At 40.5% G+C, this 8,056-nt stretch overlaps 1 non-coding gene across 1 annotated transcript; it reads left to right on the forward strand.

Annotated features, from left to right (window-relative positions):
- Window positions 1–3,983: 3,983 nt before the first annotated feature.
- Window positions 3,984–4,090, forward strand: LOC122432191. Its single transcript, XR_006266794.1, has one exon. It is a non-coding gene; the product is annotated as a U6 spliceosomal RNA (small nuclear RNA).
- The last annotated feature ends 3,966 nt before the right edge of the window (window positions 4,091–8,056 follow it).

The following is an 8,056-nucleotide window of genomic DNA, read 5'->3' on the forward strand; positions in this document are numbered from 1 at the left end:
TGGACTAAAATAAATAGAGTCAAGGCCAGAGATTAGATAAAAAGGATGTTTTGGCTTCAGAGGTAATTGCTTAAGTTATTTAATATTTGTTGACTCAATCCACCCAGAAGATTGTTCTGATTTATTGAACATGTTTTCACCTAAGCAGTTTAGCCACAGGAGGTAATAGATCTTAAACCTCATTCCTTGCCTGGGCTCTATTATAGTATGACGTGAACCAATGAGTGATAAGTCTCCCTGCTTCTTCTATTACAGTTTCGGGAAAGAAAGTCAGGAAGGAAGAAGCTCTGGTCTGTGGACAGGGGTTGTGAGGAAAAAGTTACCAATGGGATAGCCCCCGTGGCTGCAGTTAGTGGTACATCCATTCCTATTGGATCCAGACACAGGGCCTTTTATAATCACTGGTGGATTCAATTAGCTGTTATTGTATTCTTGTACAGCCCTTATCTGGTTTTGGAATCTATATTACACTAATGTCATAGAATGACTAGGCAAATTTTGAAAGTCTTCTTTTTTTCTTTTTTTGTATCACTTGTTCTTTTCAGGAGAGACAATGTGATGACTTTCAGTTTCCTTAATATTTATACAAGCACCACTTTAGGCATTTTATATATTTCTAGGAACTTTAGCACCCCATCTAACTTTTTCAATGTACTATCTATCTGGTGGCCTTCAATATTTTATCCCAGATTCTATTTTATGGAGCTTTCTACAGTGAGAGACAAGAGCATCGTCTACCTGTCTGAGTAGGGTGATTCTGTCCAGGATGTAGCATCCTTAAGACTGGTCTTATCATCTGACCCTGACCTGGCCCTTCTGTGCTTCTCCCAGGCTGCCACCTTTCCTCGGAGTTCTAACCCCAGCTTAGGCATCCTCTTTGAGGACTCTGGCCATGGCTAATAATCAAAAGGAATAAAAAAGAACTCAAAGGGGTATAGGCAAAAGAAGTATTAGATATATGCCTAATAGGTACAGGATTTCCTTTTGGGGTGATGAAAGGTCTAAGAACTAGATTATTGTGATGGTTGTACAATATTGTGTTGTACTTCATGCCACTGAAGTGTACACTTTAAAATGGTATTCCTGGGGAGGAGCCAAGATGGCGGAGGAGTAGGACGGGGAGACCACTTTCTCTCCTACAAATTCATCAAAAGAATAACTGAACGCAGAGCAAACTTCACAAAACAACTTCTGATCGCTAGCTGAGGTCATCAGGCACCCAGAAAAGCAGCCCATTGTCTTCGAAAGGAGGTAGGACAAAATATAAAAGATAAAAAGTGAGACAAAAGAGCTAAGGACGGAGATCCGTCCTGGGAAGGGAGTCTTAATAGAGGACGTTTCCAGACACCGGGAAACCCTCGCACTGGCGGGCCTGGGGGAAGTGTTTGAATCTCGGAGGGCAACCTGACTGGGAGGGAAACAATAAATAAAACCCACAGATTACGAGCCTAAAAGCAACTCCCAGCAGAAAATTACCCCAGACACCCGCATCCCCCACCAGCAAGTGGGGGCGGACCGGAGAGGAGCGGGCGGCATTGCTTGGGGTAGGGTCCGGGCCTGAGTGCCCTGAGGACAATCGGAGGGAGCTTTTGTGAGTTGCCAACTTGAACTGTGGGAGAGCAAAAGAGAGAGAGAAAATTAACCGGCCCGAACACACTGCCGGCCGTTCTCAGAACAAAGGGACCGAGAAAGTCCAGAGAAGAGCTCGCAGGCTGCGGACTGGCCCAGCCCTGCCGGAGGCAGGAGGCGGGCGGGGGGCGGGTGGTAGGGGAAGGGGGCAGGCTTGGCCCCAAGGACCGCATCCCCTGCAGCACTGCAAACAGGCCTCCAGTTTCTAATTAAAGACCTCCTGAGATTCTGGATGGTCGACTTCCGCCGGGAGGGTCGCGGCGAGACACAGGACGCAGGCACCTGACCGCCGCGGGCGGGGACTGGGGCTGGGGACGCCGAGGGCAGAAGGCGCACGCACCCGACTGGCGCCGGCGGAAACTGAGGCTGGGACCGCGGAAGGCAGTGGGACCGCGGAAGGCAGTTGGCCCGCCGCACCCGGGGAGAGTGCGCCCGTCAAGCCCCTGGCTGCCTGGACCGCTCTGACGGGGAAGGCACAGAGAGCAGGTGCAGCTTTTTGTTCCACGCTTTTGTGGAGCACCCGAGGGCTGGAACCATGCGCAGCGCGGGGCGCGCTCCATATAGAACAGCCGGGAGCCTGAGCAGCGCAGACCGAGAAAGCAGCGCGAGCCTCTCCCCGCAGCGCCAGCCCATCCCCGCAGCGTCAGCCCCTCCCCGCAGAGCGAGGGAACTAGCTACCTGAATAAGAGTCCACCTCCGCCTGCCTGTGTCAGGGCGGAAATGAGGCTCTGAAGAAACCGGCAAACAGAAGCCAAATAAACAAAGGGAACCGCTTCAGAAGGGACTGGTGCAACAGATTAAAATCCCTGTAGATAACACTGACTACACCAGAAGGGGCCTGTAGATATCGAGAAGTGTAAGCTGGAACGAGGAGCTATCTGAAACTGAGCCGAACCCACACTGACCGCAACAGCTCCAGAGAAATTCCTAGATATATTTTTACTTTTTTTTTTTTAAGTAAGAAAAAAAAAATTTTTTTTTCTTTTTTTCTTTTTTATTTTTTCTCTTTTATTTTCCTTTAAAATTCCCTATTACTCCCCCATTACTCCTTAGCTTTCATTTTCATAGATTTTTACGATTTTTTTAATTAGGGAAAAAAAATTTTTTTTTCTTTCTTTTTTTTCCTTTTTCTTTTCTTCCTTTTTTTTCTCTTTCCTTTTTCTCTTCTATTTTCTATTTTTCTTTTTCTCTTATTTCTTAAAGTCCTCTAGTACTCCTCTACTACTCCTTAATTTTCATTTTCAATACACTATAACCTTACAAAAAAAAAAAAGAGAGAAGCCCTATTTTTAAACCAAACTTCATATATATTTCTAAAATTTTTTTGTGTGTTTTGTTTTTTATTTTTAATATAGTATTTTTAAGAGTCTAACCTCTACTCTAGATTTTTAATTTTTGTTTTTCAGTATATGATATCAATTGTGAACATTTAAGAATCCAATATTCAGTTCCCATTTTTATTCAGGAGTGTGTTGATTATTCTCTCCCAATCTTGACTCTCTGTTTTCTACCTCAGAACACCTCTATTTCCTCCTTTCCCCTTCTCTTCCCAATCCAATTCTGTGAATGTCTGTGGGTGTCTGGGCTACAGAGAACACTCTGGGAACAGACAACTGCGTAGATCTGTCTCTCTCCTCTTGAGTCCCCCTTTTTCTCCTCCTGCTCATCTCTATCTCCCTCCTCCCTCTCCTCTTCTTCATGTAATTCTGTGAACCTCTCTGGTTGTCCCTAACGGGGGAGAATCTTTTCGCCATTAACCTAGAAGTTTTATTATCAGTGCTGTATAGTTGGAGAAGTCCTGAGACTACAGGAAGAATAAAACTGAAATCCAGAGGCAGGAGACTTAAGCCCAAAACCTGAGAACACCAGAAAATTCCTGACTACATGAAACTTTAAGTAATAAGTGACCGTCCAAAAGCCTCCATAGCCACACTGAAACCAACCACCACCCAAGAGCCAATAAGTTTTAGAGCAAGACATACCACGCAAATTCTCCAGCAACGCAGGAACATAGCCCTGAACGTCAACATACAGGCTGCCCAAGGTGACACCTAACACATAGACCCATCTCAAAACTCATTACTGAGCACTCCATTGCTCTCCAGAGAGAAGAAATCAAGTTCCACGCACCAGAACACCGACGCAAACTTTCCTAACCAGGAAACCTTGACAAGCCAATCGTCTAACCCCACCCACAGGGTAAAACCTCCACAATAAAAAGGAACCACAGACCTCCAGAATACAGAAAGCCCAGTCCAGACACAGCAATCTAACAATATGAAAAGGCAGAGAAATACCCAACAGGTAAAGGAACATAAAAAATGCACGACCAAGTCAAACAAAAGAGGAGGAGAGTGCTCGCTTCAGCAGCACATATACTAAAATTGGAACGGATTACAGAGAAGATTAGCATGGCCTGCTCAAGGATGACACGCAAGTTCATGAAGTGTTCCATATTTAAAAAAAAAAAGAAAAAAAAGAAAAAAAAAAAAGAAGAAGGAGGAGATAGGGAATCTACCTGAAAAGAATTTAGAATAATGATAATAAAAATGATCCAAAATCTTGAAAACAAAATGGAGTTACAGATAAATAGCCTGGAGACAAAGACTAAGAAGATGCAAGAAATGTTTAATAAGGACCTAGAAGAAATAAAAAAGAGTCAATTAAAAATGAATAATGCAATAAATGAGATAAAAAAACACTCTCGAGGGAACCAACAGTAGAATAACAGAGGCAGAAGATAGGATAGTGAGGTAGAAGATAAAATGGTGGAAATAAATGAAGCAGAGAGGAAAAAAGAATCAAAAGAAGTGAGGACAACCTCAGGGACCTCTGGGACAATGTGAAACGCCCCAACATTCGAATCATAGGAGTCCCAGAAGAAGAAGACAAAAAGAAAGGCCATGAGAAAATACTCGAGGAGATAATAGCTGAAAACTTCCCTAAAATGGGGAAGGAAATAGCCACCCAAGTCCAAGAAACCCAGAGAGTCCCAACAGGATAAACCCAAGGCGAAACACCCCAAGACACATATTAATCAAGTTAACAAAGATCAAACACAAAGAACAAATATTAAAAGCAGCAAGGGAGAAACAACAAATAACACACAAAGGGATTCCCATAAGGATAACAGCTGATCTATCAATAGAAACCCTCCAGGCCAGAAGGGAATGGCAGGACATACTGAAAGTAATGAAAGAGAATAACCTACAACCTAGATTACTGTACCCAGCAAGGATCTCATTCAGATATGAAGGAGAATTCAAAAGCTTTCCAGACAAGCAAAAGCTGAGAGAATTCAGCACCACCAAACCAGCTCTTCAATAAATGCTAAAGGATCTTCTCTAGACAGGAAATGCAGAAAGGTTGTATAAACGTGAATCCAAAACAACAAAGTAAATGGCAACGGGACCACACCTATCAATAATTACCTTAAATGTAAATGGGTTGAATGCCCCAACAAAAAGACAAAGATTGGCTGAATGGATACAAAAACAAGACCCCTATATATGCTGCCTACAAGAGACCCACCTCAAAGCAAGAGACACATACAGACTGAAAGTGAAGGGCTGGAAAAAAATATTTCACGCAAACGGAGACCAAAAGAAAGCAGGAGTCGCAATACTCATATCAGATAAAATAGACTTTCAAATAAAGGCTGTGAAAAGAGACAAAGAAGGACACTACATAATGATCAAAGGATCAATCCAAGAAGAAGATATGACAATTATAAATATATATGCACCCAACATAGGAGCTGCAATATGTAGGCAAAATGCTAATGAGTATGAAGAGGAAATTAATTAGTAACACAATAATAGTGGAGACTTTAATACCCCACTTACAACTATGGATAGATCAACTAAACAGAAAATGAACAAGGAAACACAAACTTTAAATGACACAATGGACCAGCTAGACCTAATTGATATCTATAGGACATTTCACCCCAAAACAATCAACTTCACCTTTTCTCAAGTGCACACGGAACCTTCTCCAGAATAGATCACATCCTGGGCCATAAATCTGGTCTTGGAAAATTCAAAAAAATTGAAATCATTCCAGTCATCTTTCTGACCACAGTGCAGTAAGATTAGATCTCAATTACAGGAAAAAAAATTGTTAAAAATTCAAACATATGGAGGCTAAATAACACGCTTCTGAATAACCAACAAATCATAGAAGAAATCAAAAAAGAAATCAAAATATGCATAGAAATGAATGAAAATGAAAACACAACAACCCAAAAACCTATGGGACACTGTAAAAGCAGTGCTAAGGGGAAGGTTCATACATACAGGCTTACCTTCAAGAAACAAGAAAAAAGCCAAATTAAATACCTAAACTTACACCTAAAGCAACTAGAGAGAAGAAATGAAGAACCCCAGGGTTAGCAGAATGAAGGAAATCTTTAAAATTAGGGCAGAAATAAGCAAAAGAAACTAAAGAGACCATAGCAAAAAATCAACAAAGCTAAAAGCTCGTGTTTTGAAAAAATAAACAAAATTGACAAACCATTAGCAAGACTCATTAAGAAACAAAGAGAGAAGAACCAAATTAACAAAATTAGAAATGAAAATGGAGAGATTACAACAGACAACACTGAAATACAAAGGATCATAAGAGACTACTACCAGCAGCTCTATGCCAATAAAATGGACAACTTGGAAGAAATGAACAAATTCTTAGAAAAGTATAACTTTCCAAAACTGAACCAGGAAGAAATAGAAGATCTTAACAGACCCATCACAAGCAAGGAAATTGAAACTGTAATCAAAAATCTTCCAGCAAACAAAAGCCCAGGACCAGATGGCTTCACAGCTGAATTCTACCAAAAATTTAGAGAAGAGCTAACACCTATCTTACTCAACTCTTCCAGAAAATTGCAGAAGAAGGTAAACTTCCAAACTCATTCTATGAGGCCACCATCACCCTAATTCCAAAACCAGACAAAGATGCCACAAAAAAAGAAAACTACAGGCCAATATCACTGATGAACATAGAAGCAAAAATCCTTAACAAAATTCTAGCAAACAGATCCAACAACATATTAAAAAAAATCATAAACCATGACCAAATGGGCTTTATCCCCAGGAATGCAAGGTCTTTAATATCCGCAAATTCAATCACTGTAATACCCACAATAACCAAAAATGAAGAGAAAACCATATGATCTATCTCAATAGATGCAGAGAAAGCCTTTTGACAAAATTCAACACCCATTTTTATTTTGATTAAAACTCTCCAGAAAGCAGGAATAGAAGGAATACCGTCAACATAATAAAAGCTATATATGACAAACCCACAGCAAGCATTTACCCCTCAATGGTTGAAAAATTGAAAAGCATTTCCCTGAAATCAGGACAAGACAGGGTGCCCACTCTCACCCACTACTATTCAACATAGTGTTGGAAGTTTTGGCCACAGCAATCAGAGCAGAAAAAGAAGTAAAAGGAATCCAGATAGGAAAAGAAGAAGTGAAACTCTTGCTGTTTGCAGATGACATGATCCTCTACATAGAAAACCCTAAAGACTCTACCAGAAAATTATTAGAGCTAATCAATGAATATAGTAAAGTTGCAGGATATAAAATTAACACACAGAAATCCTTTGCATTCCTATATACTAACAATGAAAAAACAGAAAGAGAAATTAAAGAAACAATACCATTCACCATTGCAACAAAAAGAATAAAATACTTAGGAGTATATCTACCTAAAGAAACAAAAGACCTATACATAGAAAACTATAAAACACTGATGAAAGAAATCAAAGAGGACACAAACAGATGGAGAAACATACCGTGTTCATGGATTGGAAGAATCAATATTGTCAAAATGACTGTACTACCCAAAGCAATCTATAGATTCAATGCAATCCCTATCAAGCTATCAACGATATTTTTCACAGAGCTAGAACAAATAATTTCACAATTTGTATGGAAATACAAAAAACCTCGAATAGCCAAAGTAAGCTTGAGAAAGAAGAATGGAACTGGAGGAATCAACCTGCCTGACTTCAGACTCTACTACAAAGCCACAGTCATCAAGACAGTATGGTACTGGCACAAAGACAGAAATATAGATCAATGGAACAGAATAGAAAGCCCAGAGGTAAATCCACGAACCTATGGACACCTTATCTTTGACAAAGGAGGCAAGGATATACAATGGAAAAAAGACAACCTCTTTAACAAGTGGTGCTGGGAAAACTGGTCAACCACTTGTAAAAGAATGAAACTAGAACACTTTCTTACACCATACACAAAAATAAACTCAAATGGATTAAAGATCTAAATGTAAGACCAGAAACTATAAAATTCCTAGAGGAGAACATAGGCAAAACACTCTCCGACATGAATCACAGCAGGATCCTCTATGACCCACCTCCCAGAATATTGGAAATAAAAACAAAAATAAACAAATGG

The sequence above is a fragment of the Cervus canadensis genome, chromosome 30, assembly GCF_019320065.1.
Source record: "Cervus canadensis isolate Bull #8, Minnesota chromosome 30, ASM1932006v1, whole genome shotgun sequence".
NCBI lineage: Eukaryota > Metazoa > Chordata > Mammalia > Artiodactyla > Cervidae > Cervus > Cervus canadensis.